Source organism: Heterocephalus glaber, unplaced genomic scaffold (genome assembly GCF_053883595.1).
Source record: "Heterocephalus glaber isolate CG9 unplaced genomic scaffold, H.glaber_assembly_v1.0 deba00001463, whole genome shotgun sequence".
Lineage (NCBI taxonomy): Eukaryota > Metazoa > Chordata > Mammalia > Rodentia > Bathyergidae > Heterocephalus > Heterocephalus glaber.
In genome coordinates, this window is record NW_028258310.1 from 8,801,940 (window position 1) to 8,828,527 (window position 26,588).

The 26,588-nt window shown below is 34.7% G+C and overlaps 1 non-coding gene across 1 annotated transcript; it reads left to right on the forward strand.

Moving 5' to 3' along the window:
* The first annotated feature begins 23,305 nt into the window (after window positions 1-23,305).
* LOC147826656 (U6atac minor spliceosomal RNA) lies at window positions 23,306-23,431 on the forward strand. The gene has a single exon (XR_015438881.1). It is a non-coding gene; the product is annotated as a U6atac minor spliceosomal RNA (small nuclear RNA).
* The last annotated feature ends 3,157 nt before the right edge of the window (window positions 23,432-26,588 follow it).

The following is a 26,588-nucleotide window of genomic DNA, read 5'->3' on the forward strand; positions in this document are numbered from 1 at the left end:
TCTCATTTAGCAGTAGTTGAAGAGTAGCATTAACAGGACAGAAATAAGCCTTTAGTTGAGAAGATGACAAAGCTATGTATTTGCTGGCAAAAGAGCAGATAAAACAAGTATGTGTCGATGCCAGGAGATTGTCTGTCTAGTCAGCTACTGAGTATTTAGTGTGAAAGCAAAAGTAAAAATGGCATCAAGTCATGAAAGAGTGGCCTTTTAAAAGCATTCCTTTTGTAGAATAACTGTGGCAGGTGCTGCTTTTGCAGACTCCCTACTAATAACCAAATATCAGTTAGTTCTAGCAACATAACTATATTTTCTAATTTGAACAACAAAAAAAATCTTGACTGTTGTATTTGTTGGTGCTCAGAAACAATGCTTCCAAAGTATGGTCCTTTGGTATGCTGAATGATTCAAACTAAGAATGAACCAAGGTCTCTCCGACCTACTTTTTTCTTCCCTTTAGTCCCTCTTTCTTCTCAAAAGGGCAAGATAGGGCTTTTCTGAGTTTCCTTTATCTACTTTGAGACCAGATCCTCCACAAAGGTGAATTTGAAGTTTTGGTCTGGAATCACTGTAGAATTGTAAGATCAAGAAAATTTTTGATTCTACGTGAAAATGAACACATAGGTTTAGGGTGCTCATAAGATACACCTTGTTTCCTTTATAAAACAGAAATCAAAACAAAGCTTTGCATACTACTGACATTTAAGAAGGAGGGAAGTACACAGATGAATGTATTATGGTCTTCCTATTATTCCAAAGGAAAATATGAATGTAGATTTATGTTAGACTTCCTTAGAAGAAAAGTCCAGAATTAGAAGGAAATTTAGGAAAGAGTACTAATGAAGCCAGAGACAGAAAAGATTCAAGAACTGGAGATTATCCACTGGCTCCTTAATGGAGAGTCTGAACCTGGAACAAATCTAATTCTGAAGGGAAGGATGTTAGAAAGAAAGCAGACACAGAAGCATTTGAAAATGGAGGAGTCATCCAATAGTTTACACTGGATAGCTCAATGTCCATAATCATTTTATGCTCAGGGTTAAGAGTTGGGGAGAATAGCAAACACTGAGCATGTCTTAGTGAGGAGTGGGACTGTACACAAAAGGATTGCGTAGTAGGATTAAGGATTCACCTAAAGCTGACTATTATTTGTTCCATCATCAATCTGCATGATTATATCATTTTATTTGGCTATGCTTAGCAGCATAGACAAAGCTCTGGGGAAGGTAACTTAAAGGATAGGTTCAGAGTTCTGTTTTATAACTAGATACTACTGTGTAGGAACAGTATTATAGTGAAATGCTTGTCGAGAAACTCATCTCACTAGTATTAGCAAAATATGTGACACATACAGTATGGGTGAGAGATTAGGGGAAAATGAAGGGTAAAGACAAGAGTCATTGTGATATAAAATGTGGAGTGTAATTTGGATCATAAAGGAACTGCAAATGTAGGAAGTGATGAGAGTAATGATGAAGGAATTTAAGATTTCTTCCTATGCTTTCTCATTCTTTAAGGCTGAGTAGTACTTAATTTTATAAAAGTATGAAGAAGTGTTCAGCATGAACAAACACAGCCCATGGCAACCTTCTTTTTTGTCAGCCATAAAGAATAAGAAATTAGAGACATTTATAGCTAAATGGATGCATATTGAGGCCATACTCTTAAGTGAAATAAATAGGACACACATGTGTAAATACCAAATACTTTCTATAGTGTGAGAAACTGAAAGTGTAAATAAGGATCTAAAGGAATAGTAGATAATGTGAAATAGTAAAGGGTCCAAAGGGGAAGGAGAAGTGGGAGGAATTAGGGAAAGGAACAAGGGGAATGGAATAAATATGAGAAAAGGAAAAAATGGAAACAAAGTCTTTGCAAATAGGGAGGGATGGAGGGGGTGAAGGGAGAGCAGGGGAATGGAGAAAAAATAAGAACCAAGAAAGATTATCTAAAGGTGCAAATTTCCAATGAGGAATGACAATATATTGTATACCTAAAATGTACCAATAAAATTAATTTTAAAATATTAAAAAATAAAAAGAGAGTTAGAAGCCCATGGGCAACAGAGTGGCATGGTTTCAGGCAGGTCGTAGCTATGAGCCCTCATAGACCCCAGCAACTCAGAGCCCAGATAAGTGGGCTCAGATCCAAGCAAGAAACCCACAGTGACCAGAGTGGTGCGGTTGCATGCAGATCCTACCCAGGGCCCCACCCGGACCCCAGAAGGACAGATCCACAGGCCCAGAAAAGGCATGCCCAGAAAAGAGCTGCAGAGGTGCACAAGCAACAGCCAGAGGGCCTCCCTGATACCATATCAGCTTGGATGCACAAGCCCAGCCAAAGGCCTGCCTGGAAAAGAGCTGCACAGGCACACAAGCAACAGCCAGAGCCCTGACCAGATACCACTGGGGTGAGCAGCAGAGAAAAGGCCTCTTGGTGGTTGCTGAGAAGACCACTGGGTGAACAAAAAGTCGCCTAAAAAAAGGTGCAGCTAGCTGCATCTGTTGAAATGAGAAGACACATAAACAAGTCTCAAAACCAGACTTCCAGATCATGTAAGGCAACCCAAAGGTCACTGAGATGGAACAATCTGATACTCAACCACCTGGACTCCCTGAACTGGCAACAAAAGAGGATCTGGAAAAAATTAAATCAGAAATAATTTGTCAGATAACAACAGAGATTGTGTCCATAGTGCAAGACATGATTAACAAATCTGGAACAGACACAGATAAAAAAAATAGAGGAGCTGAGGAACATGGTGGAATCCCAAAACAGGAAACAAACGGAATCCATAAAACAGAGGCAAACAGATATCTATGAGATTAAAAACTCCACTGAGAGTTTACACAACACAATGAGCCAATGTGAGGACAGAATTTCAGATATAGATGACAGGATTGCAATTAGTGACAGGGAAAAGAAAAGTTTCTTAAAAATAGGAATGGACCATGAGAAATCAATCCAGCAGCTGCTAGATGATGCAAAGAAGAATAACATAAGACTGATCAGAGTCAATAAAGAAACAGGAGAGAATGCAAACAACAAAAGTAATGGCAGAAAACTTCCCAAGCAGGGCAAAAGAACTTGACATACAGATAAGTGAGGCATACAGGACTCCAACTAGCTGTGATAAAAAAAAATATATATATATATACATATATACACATGTATATATGTATATATATATACACATATATATGTATATATATACATATATATGTCTATATATATATACACATACATATATATGTCTATATATATATACACACCTAGACATATAATAGCTTAGATTCCAGAAACCCAACAGAAGAACAAAATTCTACAAGCAGTTAGCTAATTGCATACAAAGGAAAACACATCAGAATCACAGCAGACTTCTCAACACAAACCCAGAGGGCAAGAAAAGCCTGGAGTGACATGTTTCAAGCCCTAAAGGAAAACAACCCCCAACCCAGACTGATGTACCCCACAAAACTCTTTAAAAATCTATGGAGAAATAAGATACTTTCATGAAAAAGAACACCTGAGGAACTTCACTGCACCCCAAAAAATTTTAGACAATATCCTAAGAAGAGACAATGAGAATCACAACCCCAGGAAGCCCACCACAATAAATCCATTACACAAGACAAGAAATTAAATGCAAAGGGAGAGAATCCAACAAAAAGGAAAGGTCATGACAAGGATAAGTCAATATATATCAGTTATGACCATCAATGTTAATGCCCTCAATACATCAATCAAAAGAAATAGATCCAGGATGGGTCAAGAAGCAAGATCCAACAATATGCTCCATACAAGAAACACACTTAATTCAAAAAGAAACTCATAGACTGAAAGTTAAAGGGTGGAAAACAATACTCTGTGTGACAGGAACCAGAAAATACACAGGAATAGCTATCCTGTTTGCAGATCAAATGGATTTCAAACCAAAACTGATTAAGAGAGACAAAGATACTACATCGCTTTAAAGGGAAAAATCCAAGAATAAGAAATGACAATCATAAATATATATGCACCAAATACTGTTGCACCCAACTCTATAAAACAACTGCTAACAGGCATGAAAAATCAAAATCAAAATAGCAGTAATACAACAGTAGTGGGGGACCTCAATACCCCACTGTCACAAATAGATCAATTACAAAATAAGCAACAAAATACTGGAATTCAATCAAACTCTTGAGCAAATGAATTTAACAGATGTTTACAGAGTATTCTACCACATATACTCAGAATGCATATTCTTTTTGGCTGCAAACAGGTCGTTCTCCAAAATGGACCACATACTCACTCATAGAACATGTTTAAGTAAGTGCAAAGAAATTGAAGATATCCCCTGTATATTATCAGACCATAGTGAGATGAAATTGGAAATAAATAGCAAAAGAAACTGCAAGAATTTCATTAACACATGGAAAGTGAACAACACATTTCTGAATGACCTATGTGTTACAGAAAAAAATTAAAGAAGAATGAGACAGCTTCTAAAATTAAATGACAATGTCAATACAACATATCAGAATCTATGAATGCAGTCTTGTGAGGCAAATTCATAGCAGTGAATACCTACATTAAAAAAATAGGGAGTGAGCTCAAATAAACAACATAATGCTGAACCTCAAGCTAATAGAAAAATAAGAGCAGGACAAACGCAAAGCTCAAACAGGGAGGAAATGATAAAGATCAAAGGAATGGAGACCAAGAGAATGATTTAAAAAACTCAACGAAGCCAAGAGTTGGTTCTTCGAAAGAATAAACAAAATTGAGAAACCCTTAGCCAACCTTATCATAAAAGGAAAGAAAGACCCAAAACCATCCAATTAGGAATGAAAAGGGTGAAATTACAATGAACTCAGCAGAAATCCAGAGGATCATCAATACCTACTTTGAGAACCAATATGTCAATAAGATGGAAAGCATAGAAAAAATAATCAGATTTCTAGACCACTATGAATTGCCAAAGTTGAATGAAGACCTAATAATTCTAAACAACTTGATATCAATCAATGAAATTGAAAACATAATTAAAAACTTACCAATGAAGAAAATCCCAAGTCCTGATGGCTTCACTGCTGAATTCTATGAGAAATTTAGAGAAGAACTATTGCCACTACTGTTTAAACTCTTCAATGAAATTGAAAGGGAAGCAATACTTCCAAATTCATTCCTGGAAGCAAGCATCACTTTATCTCAAAAGCAGAGAAAGCCTCAACTGAAAAAGAGAATTATAGGCCAATCTCACTGATGAACATAGATGCAAAAATCCTCAGTACAATACTGGCAAACAGAATGCAGAAGATCATCAAGAAGATCATACACCTTGACCAAGTGGGATTCATCCCAGGGATGCAGGGATGGTTCAACATATGCAAAACAGTAAATGTAATATACTATATTAATAGAGCCAAGGACTAAAACCATATGACCATTCCAATAGATGCAGAAAAAGTGTTACACAAAATCCAATATGCATTCATGATAAAAACCCTACAAAAAATTGGAATAGATGGTCTCTACCTCAACCTGATAAAGCCATCTATGGAAAACCAACAGCCAATATCATACTCTATTGTCAAAAATTGAAATCCTTCACACTAAAATCAGGAACAAGACAATGATGCCCACTATCACCACTCCTGTTCAATATAGTTTTTGGAAACATTAGCCACAGCAATTAGCAAGAGAAAGAAATAAAAGGAATAAAGATAGGAAACAAAGAAGTCAAATTGTCATTACTTGCAGAGGACATGATACTTTATATAGTTTTGTTTTGTTTTGTTTTTGGTGCCGGGGATCAAACTTGGTACCTTCCACTTGTGAGGCAGGCGGCAGAACCACTGACATAAATCCCCACCCCCTATGATACTCTATATGGAAGACCTCAAGAATTGCACCAAAAGTCTTCTAGACTTAATAACCAAATTCAGTAGACTAGCTGGATACAAGATCAGCACACAAAAATCAACCGCTTTCCTGTACACAAACAACATACTCACTGAAAAAGGAACTGGAGAAGCAACTCACTTCACAATAGTATCGAGAAAAATGAAATACCTAGGAATCAACCTAATGAAATCAAAGACCTCTACTTTGAAAACTATAGCACTCTGAAAAGAGAGATTGAAGATGATGTCAGAAAATGGAAAGACATCCCTTAATCCTGGGTACGAAAAACTAAAATAGTGAAAATGGCCATACTTCCAAAACTGCTATATAGATTCAAAGCAATCCCAATTGAAATTCCAGCAGCATACTTCAGAGATCTTGAGGAAACAATCCAAAAATTCATTTTGAACAAGAAGAGACCTAGAAAAGCAAAAGTAATTTTAGTAAACAAAGTCAAAGTAGGGGGTATCACAATCCCCAACTTGAGACTATACTATAAAGCTATTGTGATTAAAAAAAAAAAAAAACAGCATGGTTCTGGGAAAGAAACAGACCTGAGGACCAGTGGAACAGATTAGAAGATGCAGAAACAACTACAGACACACTTAGCCACCTCATCTTCAACAAAAAAGCCAAATATCCTCACTGGAGGAAATATAGCCTCTTTAACAACTGGTACTGGAAAAACTGGATTTCAACTTGCCAAAGATTAAACTAGATTAAAACTAGACCTATATCTCTCACCATGCGCTAAACTAAAATTGATATGTCTTACAGATCTAAATATTAAAACAGAAACACTAAACCAGCATAAGAGATGTTAGCTGGAACCCTTGAAGACATTGGTGTAGGAAAAGATTTCATATACAAAACCTCAGTTGCACGTGAACTAGCACAAAGAATAAACAAGTGGGATCTCTTCTTATTAAAAAGCTTCTTCACAGCAAGAGAAACTGTCAAAAGTGTGAAGAGACAACCCTCAATGCGGGAAAATAGGTTTTACCAGCTGTCCCTCAGACAAAGGTCTACTATCTAGAATATATATAGAACTTAAATAAATCAGACCTGCCAAATTTAAAGATCCAACCCAAAAATGGGCATCTGAGATGAACAAACATTTCCCAGACCAAGAAGTAGAAATAGCAAATAAACATATGAAAAAATGTTTAACATCACTGGTCATTGGAGAGATGCAAGTGAAAACAATGCTGAGATTCCATCTCACCCTGGAAAGAATGGCTGCTATCAAGAAATCAACCAATAACAAATGCTGGCGGCCTGTGGGGAAAAAGGAACCCTTCTCCATTGTTGGTGGGAGTGCAGACTGGTGCAACCACTGTGGAAATCAGTATGGAGATACCTCAAAGAACTAGGACTAGAGGTCCCATTTGACCCAGCTATTCCCCTGCTGGGTATCTTCTTAAAAGAAGCATACCACAGTGCTATATGTGCACCCATGTTCATAGCAGCACAGTTTATATTAGCTAAAACTTGAAAACAGCCCAATTGCCCATCAACTGGAGACTCAATAAAGAAAATGTGGGTTTTTTATAAAATAGAATATTACTTGACCATGAAGAATGAGAAATTAGAGGAATTTATAGTTAAATGTATGCACATTGAGGCGATACTCTTAAATGAAATAAATAGAAAACACGTGTAAATACCGAATAGCTTGTCTGGTGTAAGAAACTGAATGTGTAAAGAAGGATAAAATGTATAATAGATAATGTGAAATAGGAAGAAAAGGTTCAAAGGAGAAGGGAAAGTGGGAGGGGTAGGGGAAAGGAAAGGAATTAATACGATAAAATCAAAAAATCAAGCAAAGTATAAATTGAGAGGGGTGGAGGGGTTTAAGGGAGGGCAGGAGAATGGGGAAAAAATAAGAATCAAGTTATATTATGTAAAGGTACAAATTTTCAAAGATGAATGTCATTATATTGTATACCTAAAAGGTACCAATAAAATTAATAAAAAATTCTTCCTGTGCGATTATTTATTAATTTATTATAACTATGTGGTTAAACACCTAGCTGTGTATCAGGTACTACACTAATTGCTACACATAAAGTATTTAACACTAGAGAAACTTCCCCTGTCCTCAAGGAGCCTATTTTGTAGGGTATTCTGGGTAAGAAGCTGAATAATATTGTGTATGTGATTAGCTATAGTAGAGCAGAGCTAATTTAAGAGCAGATGTTGAATGTGTCCTCCCATGAAAATAGCAGAAATAAAGGACCAGAGTTCAATCCTTGGTACCAAAAAAAAAAAAAAAAAAGAAAAAGAAAATAGCAGAAATAGGGAATAAAGAGTGGAGTTTTGAGCCAGCTACACTGCATCAGTCAGTTCTCACTAGAGAAACAGACTTAATACAAAATATATAAACATATAAGGATTTACAAGATAGGCTTACAATGGCCACCCGCAGAGTCAAGTGTGGAAGAGTGCAAAAAGACAGACTGTATACTGGAGATGCAAAGGAACCAGTCAAAGGTCAAAGGCCTGGAGCTCACTGTAGAGTGCCATGTGAGTCTGTATCAGGAGGTCTGAGGGCCTGTGATGGAAGTTTGAAGGGTCTGCACTGGCAGACTGAAGAGTCTGTGCCAGAAGCCAGGAGACGATGTCCAAGGTGAAGGTGAAGACCAGAGCTGCTCCAAAGAAACAGAAGAGAGCCTTCCTTCTTTGTCTCCCTTTTATTCCACTAAGGCTACAAGCCTATTGGTTGGAGCCACTCATAACTACAATGGGTCTTTTGTTTTCAGTAAATCCCTTCAGCCACACCCAGAATTATGCTGATATAATTGAGCTGGGCATTTCTTACTCAAATTGTCACAATCACTTAGCTATCACATGCACCAAATATGGAGTGCATCTGGTACAAAAATATAGGAGGATATTGTGCTGTGTAGTGCACTAATGGTGCCTCAGAAATTAGAGATTTTAGCACAAGGCATGAGCAGTGATCTAGGAAGAAGAAAGAAGACAACTAAGTCCCAATTTGACCCTTGACATAATTAATGTTTAGAAGACTGAGCAGCCACTTCTCCAGAATAAGTCATGTTCAGTGAAGGCAAGGAAAGTGTGAAGCATTCTGTGAAGTGTATAAAGATCACAGAAAAAAGAATTCATCGGAGGGTAAAAACAGTACTAGAGAAAGGCAATGTCCTGTATTCTTCACATACTGTGAGGTGTTGCACTTTCCCCCAAAAACTTTGTTTTTAGCACTGAATTATGGGAAAGTACCTAGCTGACTCAGTTCTATGAATGCTAAATTGAATTCTCATTAAGGGAGAATTTTTTCTTAATTTAAAAAATATTTCATACATCTCTATCAAAATTGCCATCAAGTATATCCCTAGCATTTAACAAATGGAAAAAGAATTTTAAAAGTTTTATAGTTTAGACACCTAAATGATATTCAAAACTTTTTAATAAAGCATGACTTGTTTAGGTCTAACAAAATCTGCCTTTGACATTTTGAATATTTTACTATGCCTTTATTCTTTTCAAAATGACTACCGATTTTTAACTCTGAAAGTTTACTGGGGGAGATATCTATTAAATAATTATATATTTATTATATATTTATTTTATATTTTATATATATTTTATAGTATATATTTATTTATATAACTATATATTATACACATTAAATATAGTCTCATGTAATACACCCTGTGCTTGTTAGGGCGAGTTTAGAGTATTATGTGTTCTAAATTGCAAGATATTATGGTGAACAAATAAATTACAATACTATGAAAGTTTACCTCAAATTTAGACCATTCCACAATAATATTTGGGAAAATCAGTTTACCACAGATGCTATTTTGTTTTCCAGATTTTTCTTTTAAAACAAAACTATTCTCTTAGGTAGTGCTATAGACTGGTACTGCCACTTCCCTCCAGGTGTGTATGTTCCAAATTAATTCCTAATGTGAAGATATGTAGAAGTGAGGCCTTGAATTTTGAAGACAGAGACATCATGAATGAAATTAGTGCTTTTATAAAAGAGACCCTGATAAGCTCATTTGTCCTTTCTGTCATATGTGGTCACTTTAAGCAAATGGCCACTTTTATTAACCAGGAATCCAGGCCTCACCAGACAACAAATAGAACAAAATGTCTGCAATTTGTTCTTTGATTCCCCTGCTCTAGAACTGTCAGAAATACATCTGTTGTTTATAAGTTACCAAGTCTATGATGTTCTCTTTTGCATCCTGAATACTCTAAAGGGAAATAAGTACAAGTATTTAGAAAAAAACATACTGATGATTTTAAATTAATACAATCATATTTCTGTTTAATTAGCATGATAGCTTTATTTTTAAATGCTGTTTTCTAAATTATAGCTGCAATGAATCTTTATCATAGAGAAGTTGCTAGGCCTAGCAGTTAGGAGACATGTGGATCTACACTGCTGTGGTTTAGAATTTCAGCTTAATTTTTTGGCAAGTGCCTATTAACAAGTATTGGCAAATATCTAAATAACATCTCTGTTTTTTATTTTCTTCTCTAATAAATTTAATTCACATCTCTACTTCCAGTTACCTTCTCTATCAAATCATGGTAACAGATCAAACTTCATGGGTCTTCAGTGAGGTGTAAAGGAATTATTTAATAGAACACTTAGCACCGCCATTAAAGCTGCCTGAGTAACACTGCATGCATACATGCACACATCCATTTGTGTTTGGTATTTATATAGAAAACATTTTAAAACTTTGGGTATCAAAAACTCTTGTTTTTCTAAAAAGTGCATAATACTATATATATATATATATATATATATATATCAAAGTGTACATATATATATGAAAATAAGTAAAGGAAACAACTTTTGGCTGCTTAGCATGTATGAATTATATGGATATTAAGCTGTTTAATTTGTGGGAGCAATCATCAAGGTATGATTTTCCTGTTTAACAAGTTAGAAAAATGAGGGTAAGGGTTAAGTGTTTTTCTCAAGATTACATGCTAGTATGTGGACCAGATAGAATTCAAATCATATGAAAGACACAAGAAAATATGTTCTTTAAATTGCTCCTCATTAACAAATCTTGGTTGTATCAAATAAGATATTTTACATGGTATGTTCTAAATATCAATTAGACAAAGTGCTCCAGCATTTCCTGTTCAGCTTCTAGTCCACTAAGTGTTTTATAATATTGGAGAAATGCACAAAGAGGAAATGTTTCTTTTTTGTTTTCCTGTTAATGTTTTTCACAGTATTTCACTTTCACTTCCCCAAACCTCTTATATCCAGCCAGGTCAGGAGCAGAGAGGTAGAGTAGAAATGTTTCCCTGATCAGTGTCACTTTCCAGGTGAAATAGAAATGTACATACTGAAATCATCAGTTGCTGAATGGATGGGGGTAGAATGAAAGAAATTCACCTCACGAAGAAGCAGAGAGTCTTTCTCCTCCCTGTGAATCTGGAAATAGTCATGTGAATTGGTGTGACCATCAAACACTGGCAAGCGTGACTCAGCCAAAGGAGTAAAAAGCACCTGTATATTGACAGTTCCACCACCATGTGCATAAGACTGGACTAGACTCTTGGAGGTTAAGAAGCCACAAAGAGTGAAGCCATCTCACACTCCTCTGATGAGATCATAGACGAAGCAAAATGCCAAGCACCAGGTATGTGAGTGAGGCCATTCTTGATTAGGTGGGCCATGAAGGAAAGAAATGTCAAGTCAACCCACAGAATTGTAAGAAATAATGAGTGTCAATTGTTTTACCCTAAGTGTCACGGTTGCTTGTCATATATACAGCAAAAAAATTATGATAAAACAGACATGTGCTGGAGAAAATTGCATGGCACTTTGTGGTATTCAGAGGTGAGTTGATTCCTGTTACTATATTGTCACCAGGTTTATGAAGATTTTGGTGGAGAGAAAAAGTCAAGATATAAGTATGTCATAAAAAGTGTTACAAAACAAATGATTGAATAACACTGAACCCTATACTAGAAAAGACATTACAATAAAGCACACTAAAATCCACCTTGGTGTTCAGGAGCTGTGGAGAATCTTTTCATCATCAATCTCAAAGTCTGGATAAGCAATAATGTTTTCAAAAATCTTGAATAAATTTTAGAAGAACAAACAGTGTTATTTTAATTCTCACATTTTTACATGATAAAATAGAGTCAGGGTAGTCCTGACAGTGTGGGACTCTCACATACAACAGCTTAGATTTATTTCCTTAACAATTTTCCCCCCCTTCTCAGTATAAACACAAGGAGCCTGTAGATGGCTGGCACTGGATGAAAAAGAGACCGTTCCCTTTTGTCTGAATCCTAAGCTTTTGAAAAGATAATTAATGTACTTGCTGTCTTATTCATTCATTCATTTATTCATTCATTCATCTTACATAAATTGCTTACCATGGTTTACACAATTTTACAGGATCTGGTTCCTGCTGTCCTCTGCATCCTCATCTCTTTGTCACTTGCTCTATGGTCATCCAAGTGTTCGGATTTTCTCTATCCTCTACCTGGAGCACATTTCCCATGCCATCCTTAGTTTAACGCATCTCTCAGAATCTGATTTTCCATGAAATTTCAATTTTAAATGTTGGTAAACATTTATCATACATGAGAGACATAAGATTGATGATACAGGCAATACAAAAACCAGAGAACACAAATCTTCTTAAGAAGCTCCACCATTTTAAAATATATTAGTTATTTTAGGATTCTGATCAAAGGCAACAATTTAGCACATGTAGATGCAAAGTTTAATTTATATATCACTACAGAAACATGCCTTTACATTTAGATCACATAACTCATTTCATCTATGTTAATTTTGGTTATCATGATTTCAGATTTCTTTGTGAATATACAAAGTAAAGTGATGCCTTCTAATGCATTATCCAAAGGAGAATAGCTCAGTGATGCCAGTCATGTCAATATCATCGAATGCTTGAAATTAATTTTTATAGTGATGCATTTTTTTCATCTGATTAAGGAAAGAAAAGAAAATTTCCAGAAATTAGTTCTGTCAAAAATGACTTTACTAAAAAAGATAGTAACAGGTCATTCAAAAGTTCAATGAAAATAAAATAATCTCCTTTGCTCAAAATATTAATACAGATTCTGATGACTAATAACATCATATCAAAACCAATGTTTTTAGCAAAGCATGTATGGAAAACAAATTTATATAAAACTGGTTAAGGTGCACTCAGAATACACCATCTATCTAAATAAACTAAAGTGCACCAGTAATATTATAAATTATATAGTATATAATTATATACTATTATGTGACATATTTAATATTTTGTGCATAATGTTACTTGTGCACTTAAATTTTTGTTTCTACTGGCAGGGCACTGTGTGTGTGAATACACTATGTGTATATATTTATTATATATAGAGAGAGAGAGAGAGAAAGAGAGAGAGACCAATGTGTGTGTATACATGGAGAAAGATTAAATTTCAAATTGTTTTCCTAACCAAATTTATAGATTAAAAAAATACATTCTATCTGTTGGTGAATCATTAGGTTGATCCCATATCTTGGCAATTGTTAATAATGTCTTATTTAACATGAAAGGGCAGATATCTCTGTAAAGCACACATTTTATTATAATTTTATGGGTGTAATTCAGATTATACCAATTTCATTTGGATTATACCCCAGAGTGGATTGTTGCTGTACCATATAATAATTGTATTTTTAATTTTTCAGGAGCTCCCACAGTGTTTACCATAATGGCAATAATAATTTACATTCCACCAACATTATGGAAGAGTTACCTGTTCTTCACATCTTTGCTGGCTGGAATTGGTATTATAAATACTTTAGAAATTCAGTTATATATTGGAACATAGGACTTTTAGAAATTTGGTCATCCAGTAATACATTTCTGAAAGAAATTAGTATATGGTACAAAAGAGAAATTTTAGCAGACCAACTCAAACTGATAAGGAAGATTTTATTCCAAACTATAGCTGTACAGATAAAAATGATTATAGGAGGAGAGAGAGATTGAACTCAAATCTCACTGGATCAAAAGACAAGAAAGTTTCTAAAGACTGAGGTGAGCTAGTGAAAAGTACTAGAGGATGTTGATGGGGAGGCTGGTCAATGTGAGCAGGCAGTTTGTGCCAGCTAATTGATGCTTTAAAATTGGGCTCTCCCCTCCCACAGAGATGGGGGAGATAGGGATCTTTCTGGATGACTATATTTCAAGGAGTAGCCCCTGCCTCCTTGAGAAATATGTTTCTGGAGTATAAAGCTGGCAGGAGGCTAAAAGATGATTTACATCTCAAAGGGAAGTAAAATGAATTTACAATTGCAGGTTTTCTAAAGGAAACAACTTGAGAAAAGGCAGGTCTGAAGCTTACAGTGAGTAAGACATTTGTCTAATGTTTAGCAAAGCTGAGGGAACTATAAGGCCACTTTGGTCAGTGCTTCTATGAGCATTTCTGTACATCATCTGATTCCAAGTTAGAGGAAAAAGGAAAACTGAATTATTTGGAGTCCCTACCACTGCTTCTTTTAGCTGGGACACTTTCTTCTCCTGTAGCAGGATAGACTCTTGCTGGGGTGTGTTTGGCCATTTAAAGCCTGGCCATAGGACTTTAAGATTTATTTTTTATAAATACACTTTTAATACTGACTTAAATTCAGCTTAGAATAGGCTCTTTCTCGTGGACAGATGTGCTCCATGATTTCTCTATGGGAGAGATTTTACATTTTCACTCATTAAAGCCAATGAAAATGTACTTTTCCTGAAAATTGATGACAGTGACAGTATAAAACATCTGCTTTACCAAAGACAGCTGCATACAGTAGCTCCACACTAAATTTAATCTAGCCACTAAATCTTAGCTGTGCTCCCCGGGGAACATGACTAAAACCATCGCTTTAACTCATTCCCAAAACGGGATGTCCAATAAAGATGCCCAAAATATTTTAGCATTATTTTTATCTTTGGTATTTGAAAGCAAACCATACTTACTGATGAAATTTTGTTTAACATCTTTACTAACTGCCTTCAGTATGTTTAAAATGTAACCCTTTTAGCAATCATCTTTCCTTTTCAAAGTATTGTGCGATAATGTAACAAAGAAAAAGGAGTGATTGTGTAAGAATAAAAGGCAAAATCAATGTGGTTTTCCAACAATAATCTTTCCTTTTCTTGATATGAGAGTGGCTCAGTTTCTTTAACCTCTAAATTTGTTTTTTTCTATGCTTGTTATGAAGATTGAAAGTTCTCAAAACATGGCAGATGTTCATTAGTGTGTTATTATCTATATGAAAGCTTCATACACAATATAGTTATAAAAAGAGAATACTATTTCCTACCCAGAAAAACAATTTTTAATGTATCCATGAAGTACTCTTTTTGGTTTGTTTTTCCTCTGTTATTAGTATATATTTGAGACACATTACATTACATTTCTCTTGGGAAACTGGAACATACACATAAGGAGACATCATCATTTCCACTTCCCTTCCCATATCCACAGTTTACCTCCCTGTTTCCTATCATCTGTCTTTTAGTCACCGTGTTGCCCAACCTAGCTTCAGTCTACTGGCTCAGGAAATCCTTCATCCTCAGCCACCTAAGCAGCTAAAATATTAGGTATGTGCTCCTATGCCTGGCTGAATGTATACACTTGATATTTTAGCCTAGCTGTAGTCAATTATTTTTCTATATTCTTGTTTATTTTCTTAGAAGAAAATAAAGCTTTGAAGATGCCAGGACCAAAACTCTGCTACAGAGGTGAAGCACCATTGCACAATTTGTGACTCTCATTTATGAATTGTGAGATAAAGTCCTTAGGCTCCTGACTCCAAAGCCAGAACTTGCTCAAGAGTAACCAAAAAGATGGTACCTGTTGTCTGGATGCAGGACTAATGTAGCACTGATCCCTGGCTAACATTTGGCAGACAATTTCAAAACTTAAATCACTAGGATGTAATAAAACCAGAGAAGATATCAGGATAACTCCATCAATTTTAATTATTCATGAATTATTTCATTCATGCATGTATGCATTTATTCAAAGATATTTACTGAGTACCTATTATCTAACCAGCAGTATAACAGGTGTCAGGAATAGATAAAAATAATAATAGCTAATCTCAATTAAGTCCTGTTGCAATCAGGAAATAGTTTAAGTATTTTTATTTTACTCATTTACTCCTCAGTAACTTCAGGAAATATATATTATTGCTATTCCCATTTTATATATAGAAAATGGAGACTGTGGAGATGGAGAAAAGTTAAATAACACACACATAATAACATAGTCATGAAGCCAAAACCCAGACAGTCTAGTTCCAGAACCTGAACTTTTGAGCATCACTATATTCTTTTTCTTTTTCTCAAATAAATAGTGACCAAGTAGATGTGGTACTTAGCCTAGCCTATGAGGGAGAAAGTGCTAATCAAATAATTATCATGTTTCGTTATATACTACTGTAATGTGCACAGACAGAAGTAGGAACATTAGACAAACATATCCTGATATATAAAGGCACACAAAACATAAGAGAAAGTAAGCAAAAACCAGGGTGGCTGGGACACAGAGAACCAGGGGAGGAATAGTGCCAGAGAGTAAGGCATGTAGATTCTCTACACCTTAACTTGGGAGTCAGACAGATTTATTTTTCCATACCAGCTCTGCCATTTTTCCACTGTGTACTATGGGCAAGGGACTTAACCTCTTTAAATGTGTTTCATTATTTTAAAAGTAGAGGTAATAACAGGCTCTACTTCACAAAGCTCTGAAACTCACAAATGAAATATTTGTTGTGTACTACCTCGCACATATAAAAATGAAATAAAGTTTAGTTATTGTTATAATCATCTGAAATACTAAAATTAAAATTTCAAATCCAATTATTGCATCTGATTATTTTATCTTGAATTCATATTCTGGAAATTATAGCATTAATAGCTACAGAACAGGATGTGAGTTGAACTGCTTTCTTCAGCGAATTTTGACCTAGAATGTGTTTTCAAATGTAATCTAAAATAAAAAATTGTGTCACTTGGGCTGGGGATTTAGCTCAGTGGTTCCGGCACCTGCCTCGCAAGCACAAGGACCCGAGTTTGATCCCTGGTACCAAAAAAAAAAAAATTGTGTCATTTATCGTAAGAAACCATAAAAACCCAACTCTACTCCCCTTGTATGTGTACATGAAGGCAACCTAGTACACGTGTGTGTGTGTGTGTGTGTGTGCATGTAAGTGCACATGCTATTGCACAGACAATCTTTATGGATTACAGTTGGGCCAACCAATAAATCTGACATGGTCGAGGCCACCTAGGTTATTCCCCAGAGCACAGTTAGGTTGAAACCCCAAACCACTGACCTCACTGCCCCAGAGTTCCTAAACCAACCTAAGGAAAACTAGACAAATGAACCATTTTCCAAATTTAGTCTCAGTGTTTGCTAGAGCAGTGACAGTCATTCTAAGGAATGCAGTGGATTACTGAAGTGGATTGCCAAAGGAGGTGGCAAATTTCCTTCTTTCACCAGACCAAGGGAGTTAGTAGGTTTGTAAGAATTCAGTGGGAATACAGTACTTCATTTGTTTTGTTCCTCATGAGGAGGAAACAGGAGAATTTCTCTTTTCCTCTTTGTGATCTGGAGAAAATAGCCCTTATGATAGCAGTACTTCTCAAAATGACAAAAGGGCTTAGTTGGTCTAGTGACAGAAGTAGCAGAGGCCTACTTGGTAAACTCTGAGAAACAGACTTTTGTCACTAGATAGAAAAATCAGACAAGGGACTCTTTGTATAAGTTATAACCTTATTGTGTTCACTGCAGTGAAAACCTTAGGAAGAATTTATGAGTTGTTAACACACAAAGCAAGGATAGGTGGAAGTTGTCAATTAAAAAGGTGAGGAAATAGGAAAGAAACAAGAAGGGAAACTGCAAGCCAATATCGAAACGGGAAAGATGCCATAACAAGATTGTTCCCAGGGTTGTTTCATTAAGTGTCTCCTTTGGCAAAAAAGTTCTTTCATTTTATGATCCTGATAGGCTAGGTTTCTGGTGAGGCTAACGCCATCCAGACAGTTATTTCATCTGAGGAGCAGCAAAGAACACCATAAAGAAGTAAATTCATGTAATAATTATCTCTAGTTAAATGTGTAGTCTAATTAAGGAAGCTATACAGCTCTAGAATTTCAGGATGCTTCTGGGAAGATTTGCATGTGGCTGATGCCTTATCTCCCTCTCTACTCTCTACATCTTGAGTTGTTCTCTTGTGCCTGCCCCTTCATGCTACCAATCAGGCCACTCCAAGAACAGGCAGTATGGGCTGCTCCTGCTCTGCAGTGACACCTCCAGGTCCCAGCAAGATAAGTTCCTGTTTACAGCAATGGACCTGAAATTCAGGAAAGTAACATTAAATAGAAAATATAATCAGGAAACTTGGTCCAATTCCAATGAAAGTGTACTGTCATTCATTTTGTTAGAAGGAAAAACATTTTTTTCTTTAATGCATTGTCAAAACTTTCTGGTCTCTGTATTTATCTCTCCAAATTGTCTATTAAGACAAGTAAATCAGTCATTTGATATAGTTATTATTAATAGAATATTAGCAAGCAAATACATAGAGATTTTAACACATAATTATAAAAATATTACAAAAATATTGTGATTTTAACAAAATTATTCTACTGTCAGTGATAGTTGATGTCCCATTAATTGTAAGTAGTAGAATCGTTATTTGTAAAAGAGGTTCTAAATCTTGAAGATCTGAAAGACATTCTGAAATGCGTGCTTACTGACTGATTCAATTTCTAATCAAAGTAACCTATCACTTGGATAAAGTAACTGACATTCCCCTTTCTTTCACATAAGGAAGCTGTAATCTAACAGTATTAAAATGTGGTTCCTTTTGGAAGATCATTCCGGGCAGTTTTCTTTCTGGTATAGTACTAGAAGTTAAGAAATTTGATTATCTCACAACACTCATATGAGTCATGTGTAATACTATGAAGAAAAAACATCACTCTAAATTGCCAACATGATTAACTTTTTTTCATTCTATCCGAAAGGTCAATTGTCTTGATAATATTATATAATGTAGTATCTTTATAGGCTCTTAGCATGACTTGGTGTTCCTGGTGACTTTGTCTTTTATTATTATTTTTAAAAATCTTAAAATTCCTGTTGAACCACAAGAGACCTTGAATATTCAAAGAAATATTAAACAAAAGGAACACTACCCAATCTCAAAATAAATTGTAAGCTATAACAATCACAATATGATATTGGCATAAAAATAGACATAGAGAAGAATAGAACAGAATAGAATGCCCAGAAATAAATCCATGTATGACAAAGTTGCCAAGAAAACAAACTAGGGAAAGTAAAGGCACTTCAATAAAAGGTATTGAGACAAGTAGACTTCCACATGTAAAAGAAATTAGGGGCCTTATCACACACCATATTCAAAATCCAACTCAAAACAGATTAAAGACTTACACACAAAAACTGAAACTACAAAACTACTAGAACAGGTTGGGCAGGCAGCTTATGCCTGTAGTCCTGGCTAATCAGGAGGCTGAGGCAGGAGCATTACATAAACCCAGGAGATTAAAGCTAGCCTGGAGAATATAATGAGACTTCATCTCAAGAAGAAAAACAAAAACAACTAGAACAAAATATAGAGAAAACTTCATGACGTAGGTAGTGATTTATTGGCCATGACTCCCAAAATACAAGCAACACAATTGAATAGGATTATGTCTAACTCAAAATATTCTGCTCAGCAAAATAAATAATCAATGGAATGAAAAGACAACCTACAGAATGGGAGGAAATATTTATAAATTATATCTCATAAAGAGTTAATAATCAAAGTACATTAAGAATTCAATCAACAAAATAGCAAGAAAACAAGGCAATTTTAAATGGGCAAAGGAACTGAATAGAATAGCCATTTCAAAAGGACAACATTCAAGTGGTTAAGAAGTGTATGAATAAATGTTCAATGTCGCCAATCACAAGGGCAATAAAAATTAATACAAAAGCTAGATATCACCTCATCCTTTTATCAAAAATACAAAAGAAAGTTAGTATTGCTAAAGATGTGGAAAAAAAGGAACTCTTGCCTAATGTTCTTGGCAATCAGAACTAATATAGGCATTATGCAAAAACAGTACTGAGGTTCCTCAAAAAATTATAAATAGAACTAGTATATGATCCAGCATATATATATATATATATATATATATGTGAAATAAAATCAGTACACTGAATAATATTTGCAAATTCTTGTTCATTGAAACCTTAATTGCAATAGTCCAGATTTAACATCAACCTGTGTCCATCATCCAGTATATGGGTACAGAAAGTGCCACACACACACACACACACACACACACACACCACTGGAATACCATTTCACCTTAAAAAAGTAAATGCTATCTTTTGTGACAACATAGATGAACCTAGAGCACCTGTATATAGTGCTATGTGAAATAAGCGAGGTACAGAAAGACAATAATCTAAAAATGTTGAACTCAGACAAGCAGAAGAGAAGAGTTGTTGCAAAGGCTAGGGTGTGGGACAGGCAGAAAAGTGAGTTGGTCAAAGGATGCAAAGTCTCAGATAGGATAAATAAATTGTGGAGATCTATTATATAGCATGACTCATATATTATAACGTTGTATTTCATACTTGAAAATTGCCAAGACAGAGTAAGTGTTAACTGTTCTCCCCACAAAAATGATAACCTATGTAAAAATGCTGCTATGGTTTTTTTTTTGTTGTTGTTGTTGTTGTTTTTGGTACCAGGGATCAAACTCCGGTCCTTGTGCTTGCACAGCAGGAGGCAAAACCACTGAGCTAAATCTCTGGCCCCAAAATGCTATTTGAATTAGCTCAATTTAATCATTTCTCTATGCATGAACCATATCATAGAGCATTAATATATCATTTTTATCTGTCAATAATATGTTGCTGTGGTTGGATGTGGTTTACTCCCAAGGGTCTATATACTGGGAACTTTGTCTTCACTGTGGTGATGTTGGAAAGTAGAATTTCTCAGAGATAAGGCCTAGTGGGAGGTCCTAAGGTCAAGTTGAGATGTGGCCTTATTGTTCCCTCAAGAAGATTGTTATAAAAACCTGAACCTAGCCCCACCCAGTGTCTCTATGCTCTTTGTCTTGAGATGTGATGTTTCCTCCTGTAGGTACTCTTTCCATTACAACCAACCACGAAGCAATGCAAGCCCTTGCCAGTCTAAATCCTGTTCAACTTTCAGCTCCTAAAATTGTAAGCTTCATAAACCTCTTAATTTATGTCAATTCTTCTCTTTGGTAACAAAAAGCTTAGTAATACATACCTTACTAAAACTGGTGTGTGTGTCGGGGGGGGGGGTTAATGGCAATGATAATGGACATTTTGAGCTATTTACACTTGATTTTATATTTGGTAATTGCCATAGTCTTAAATGTGTTGTCTTTTAATCTACAAAAACCCTTTTTTATTACCCCTTTAGTGAGTAGAGTTTTATGAGTATACATAATCACCAGAATATGGCTTATTCACGACTGCTTTAGACAAAGCTTTTGTAACCCCTTGAAACTCAGTTTCTCTCTAAAAATGTGGAGCTAACAATGCTATTACATAGGATTTCTATTACAATGGATAGATAGTTTATGCCCAATGTTAAATACAGAATTTTTAGGAAATGAAATTAAACAGACTGAATCTATAGTTTAAAGTTTTTGAAATGCATTTTAAAAGCTATTGTTTGTAACTAGAGATAAAAGAAAAATGTTTGCTTGAATTATTCAAATGATGATGCTAATATTCAATTTCAGATTTTTTACATATGTATGAAATTGCCAAGTAAGTAATTTTAAAAGTATTAATTCACTTGCTAGAATTCATTTGTACCTAATAAAATGCTGAAAACTCATCCAGCTCCATATGGTATGTTGGTTGACTATAGCTTGCTGTCTGGAGTCCTATATATTTTGGTCACTAACTTATAAGGTCATTTAATCTATAAGGATCAGTAAAATAATTGGGGTAATTATTTTTAAAAAGTTAAATTGACAAGGTAGTACATATTTATTGTATGCAACATGATGTATTAAAGTAGCTATTTCAAAAATGCATTATATTACATTACATAGTAATCATTTCTGTGGTGAAAACACTTAACATCCACTTTCTTTGCATTTTGTAAGAAATAATTACTAAGCCGCTTTATTCTGATTGAAACACAGAAGATATAATCATACAGTTGAAACTCCATATTACTACATTGTTTTCAGTGTGATTGCATGCATAAAATTTCTTGGAGCCTCAAAACTATTAAGAAGTAAGTAGGTAATACAATTCCTATAGTTAGATAAAATTAGAGTTTACCTAATTTGACTTTGACTTGCAATCTTTTCTATTTGTCAGTAGATTGAAACAATATGCATTATTTATTGAGCTTCCAATTCTGCCTCCAGAGCCCGTGAATACCACTTACATTCTGCTTAATCAACATGAACTAGTATTTCTACTTGTTCGAATTTATTTGCTAGATCTTGCTGTTTTCTTTCACAAAAAGAGAAAAAATGGAAACCATGAGTTTTATCTTCATATTATTTTGTTTGTGCTGTTTCCTTCTTAACTATTTTTAGAAAACATCCACCTATAATTACTAGTAGAAATCATATTCCTACTTACAATTCTTAAAATTTTTAAATTTTCATTGCTCTCTTTGAAAACTTTAGTTTGGCCACTTTATACTCACTCATACACATCTTTAAGAGATGAGAAACGTCCCTTCATTTTTGAAGTCTTTGAATCTCATTTGTTTTTCTAAGAACAAGTTTATAGTGGCTTTGAAATAAACATTCTGCTGAAGTTCAACAAATACCATCAAACAGACAAATTTCAGTAAATAAAGCAGGAATCAAAGTCTAATTGGAACTAAATTCAGATTGTACCAGCGGCACCAGTGACAGACAGTTCTTTGGCCTGTTCTAAAAGGCAGTGGGTGTCTGCAGCACAGACTGTTAGTCTTAATTTGTTCAAACGTGTTTTTATTACTAATCGGCACAGAGGTGGCAAAGGGAAACAGTCTCTGGAGGCGGGACAAATGCAGAAATGTCTTGAGTTCTTTCCAGTGGCAGCCAGTTTGATATCCCCAAGGAAATATTTCTTGACAATAATTATAAGAAAAATATCAACATTTGATTTCTAAATGTTTGAAAAAATAGAAACTCTTTTTATTTGCCAGGAAAATGGAAACCAGTGGACCTTCAATCCCAGTATTTAATACTGACTTTTAAGAAAAGGCTATGCAGTAGCAAATAAGTGAGTTGTGAAGATAGGCTGTAAAGTCAATCTAACTAACAGACACTTTGGATTTATTGAGACCTGTATTTCTTTAAAGCTTTAAAGTCTTTTTCAAAAACATCTTTCTGTGTTGTGTGAAAGGAGAGAAGGTTAGCACTTCCCTTGACAGGGATGGAAGAGGCCCTTGGGCCTGACAACACCCATATGGTTAAGGCATTGCCACCTACTTCAAAACATCTTTCCTCTTACTACTTCATTGAGCATTGTTCTGTTCCCTTTATTCTAGTTTCAAATATAGATATTTAAAATGTTTTAATAATTACTAGACAATTTTAAATGCATTAATTTTGTTATTAAGCTAGCCTAGAATTTTAAAACTTCCAAATAGCGCTATTAAATAAATTTAACACATGGAACTAAGAGTACTCTTGCTGATTCTTACTTGGACTCTATTCTTTTTCCAAGTAAATGTTAATGAGAAGAGTAGCAGGAAGAAAATTGAACAAAGCAATTGCCAGATCTATCTATTTTCTAGCTTTTAAAGTTGATTTTAAACACAAAAGGCAGAAATCTAGGCCCAAAACAAGTACCACCCAACCAATAAGGCACATTTAGCAACACTTCAGTTACCCTTTCCTCTGTTACTTGTTGTTAATCACTTTTGTCCCCATTTTCTTTTTTCCTTTATTTATGGTTAATACTAACAAATAAATGAGATATGCTAAATGAGATTCAAGTGAAGTTTCTCCATAAATCATACATAAATCACACAGCATCATTCTGCAAAGCTCCTTTATTTGATTTATTTAAATACATTTCTGAGAAAATTCGTTTTTATAAATCTTAGAAACGGTTCAGATCATTTAAAAAAGTTTAGTTCTACTTTTTATTTCATTATAAATGAACAACATATATTCATTTGTTCTATATGTATTTAGTTCAGTTTACACTAGAGTGGCAGAAATGATAAATCTAGATCTGTTGTTCCCCAGTTTCTTAACAAGTCTTTAAGCTTTTCAAGTATTGATCACCAAGGTGATTGCACGGTTGTTGTTTTTTTCTCCTGTCAGTGTGATAATAAAATTCAACCATGACCCTTTGCTTTTAATACCATTTTGGGTGATAATTCTGCATGGTAAAGAGGGCTGTTAAAAACAAACAGAACTTCTCAAGATGTCATTGTTAATTCCACATGATGAATATTTACTGCAATTGCTATTTAGTTGTCTCAGAGGGTATCCAAAATTCATTTGCTGTAACATGGGGAGACAAGCAAACAACGTTATTGGGCCTGGAAAAAACACTGGTTAAAATAGCTGAAAACAAACACAAACCAAAAAGGGACAAAAAGGTTAACACTTTCTCACAAACTTGTTTTGGGAATGTCTACCAAAAAATATTCTGACCATTAGTCACAGTATTATAGTATTTGTCAGATTTTTTTGGATTCTTCTATATTCAAACAACAATCCCATGCCTTTATTTGTTTTTAAAATTGGTACATGATGACAGATTTGGCTTCCAGCAGAAACAGTATATTCCTGGTATTTAATTTCCTTCACTTATTATTGTCATTTACAATTATCAAGGAAGTACCAGGAAACAAATTTGAATTAGACAATTATGAGTTCTATAGAGTAATGACTGGACATTTTGAAAATATAGATTAATTGGTCAGGTCATATTTCAGTTTATTTTGTGTTGTTATAGTAGACAATTTGAGACTAGATAATTTATAAATAAGAGGTTTGTTTAGTTCTCAGCTCGGGAGGTTGAAAGTCCAAGATCAGGTGTTTCCTGGTAAGGGCCTTATGCAGCTCCATGCTTGGCAGAAAACAAAAGGGTAAGTAGGTGCCTGTGGCAGAGATCACATAAAAGAGAAAAAAAAGAAGAAAGTCAAGGAAGTTGGATGACTTGCAGTGGTCCCATCTTGTGGTAATTCAGTTCTGTGAAGGAGGCAACTTACTCCTGCAATGCAGCATTAGTGCATGACCTCCCACCTCCCATTAGGCCTCACCCTCTCAACATTGCAATGAAGAATAAAGCCTCAGCAAGATCTGGTGGGGACAAACCATATTCAAACAATAGCAAGCAATAATCATAGGAGTGTAGCTATCTCTTCAACATACTGATTTCATTTCCTCTGGATATATACCTAGCAGTGGGATGCTGTATCATATGGTTGTTGCATTTTTAATTGTTCTAGGAATCTCTTACTTTTTTCCAAAATGGTTGTAATAATTTACATTTGTACCAAGAGTGTATAAGGATTACCTTTTCTCCACATTCTTGTCAGCATTTGTTCTCTTTCATCTTTTTGACAGTAGCCATCTTAAAAGTGAAATTTTATCTTGTTTTAATTTGCATTTCTCTGATGACTAGTGAGGCTGAATATTTTTCATATACTTCTCAGTCATTTGTATGCCATCTTTAAAAAGAAGTCCATTGACCGTTTTAATCAGATTATTATTATTACTATCTTGATTATTGTGCTATTGAATTGAGTTTCTTATTGAGTTCCAAGAAACATATTCTGGATGTTTATTGCAGCTCTACTCATAACAGCCAAGAAATGGAATAACTTAAGTACCTATCAACTGATAAATAGGTAAAACACATATAGTATGTATGTATATATATGTATATATACACACACACTCTGGAATACAACTTAGCCACAAACAAAATAAAATCCTGTCTATTGCAGCAACACAGATAGAATTGGACATACTTTTTTTAAGTGCTATCACCAGACAGCCAACAGAGTGTCAATACTAGGAGTACACATGAAGAAAAATACAACCTATTCATACTGGATCCCCATACTTTTTATTTTTTTTTGTTCTACGCTGAAAGTGTTATGTGAAGAACGATTGATTTAATATCTTCTAGCCTAGGAAACATTAAAAATAATGTTTCAGATATCTTATTGATGGAATCGAAAGATGCTTTAAAAATGTCTGGAGTAGTATTTAATGAAGGCAACTTGAAAACATTTCCAATAGTCAATTTGATGCAAAGTGAGACTCAAAAGGAGAGTAATAATTATGGCTAACTTGGAACAAATTGTTCTGTGAAATTCTACTACTTGTTAATGATTCAACAGAGATAATTAATAAGTATATAAAACTTAGTTATAATACAAAATGTTTCTCTTTTTAAACATTCTTAGAAGATGAGGTAAAAGTATAAATTCAATTTGTTTGCATCTGGACTTCAAAACTGCTAATGAACATAATTTGTTATTAATATTTTATTAATACTATTATTATTATTTTCTCTTTCCTTGGCTCCACAATGCTATGTATTATAGTTTAACTCAAGTGCTTTTTAAATTTTTATTAGTATATATTTGCAGTACACAATGTTTGCATTCCTTGTGTGGAGTTGCTATGTGTACATAATGCATC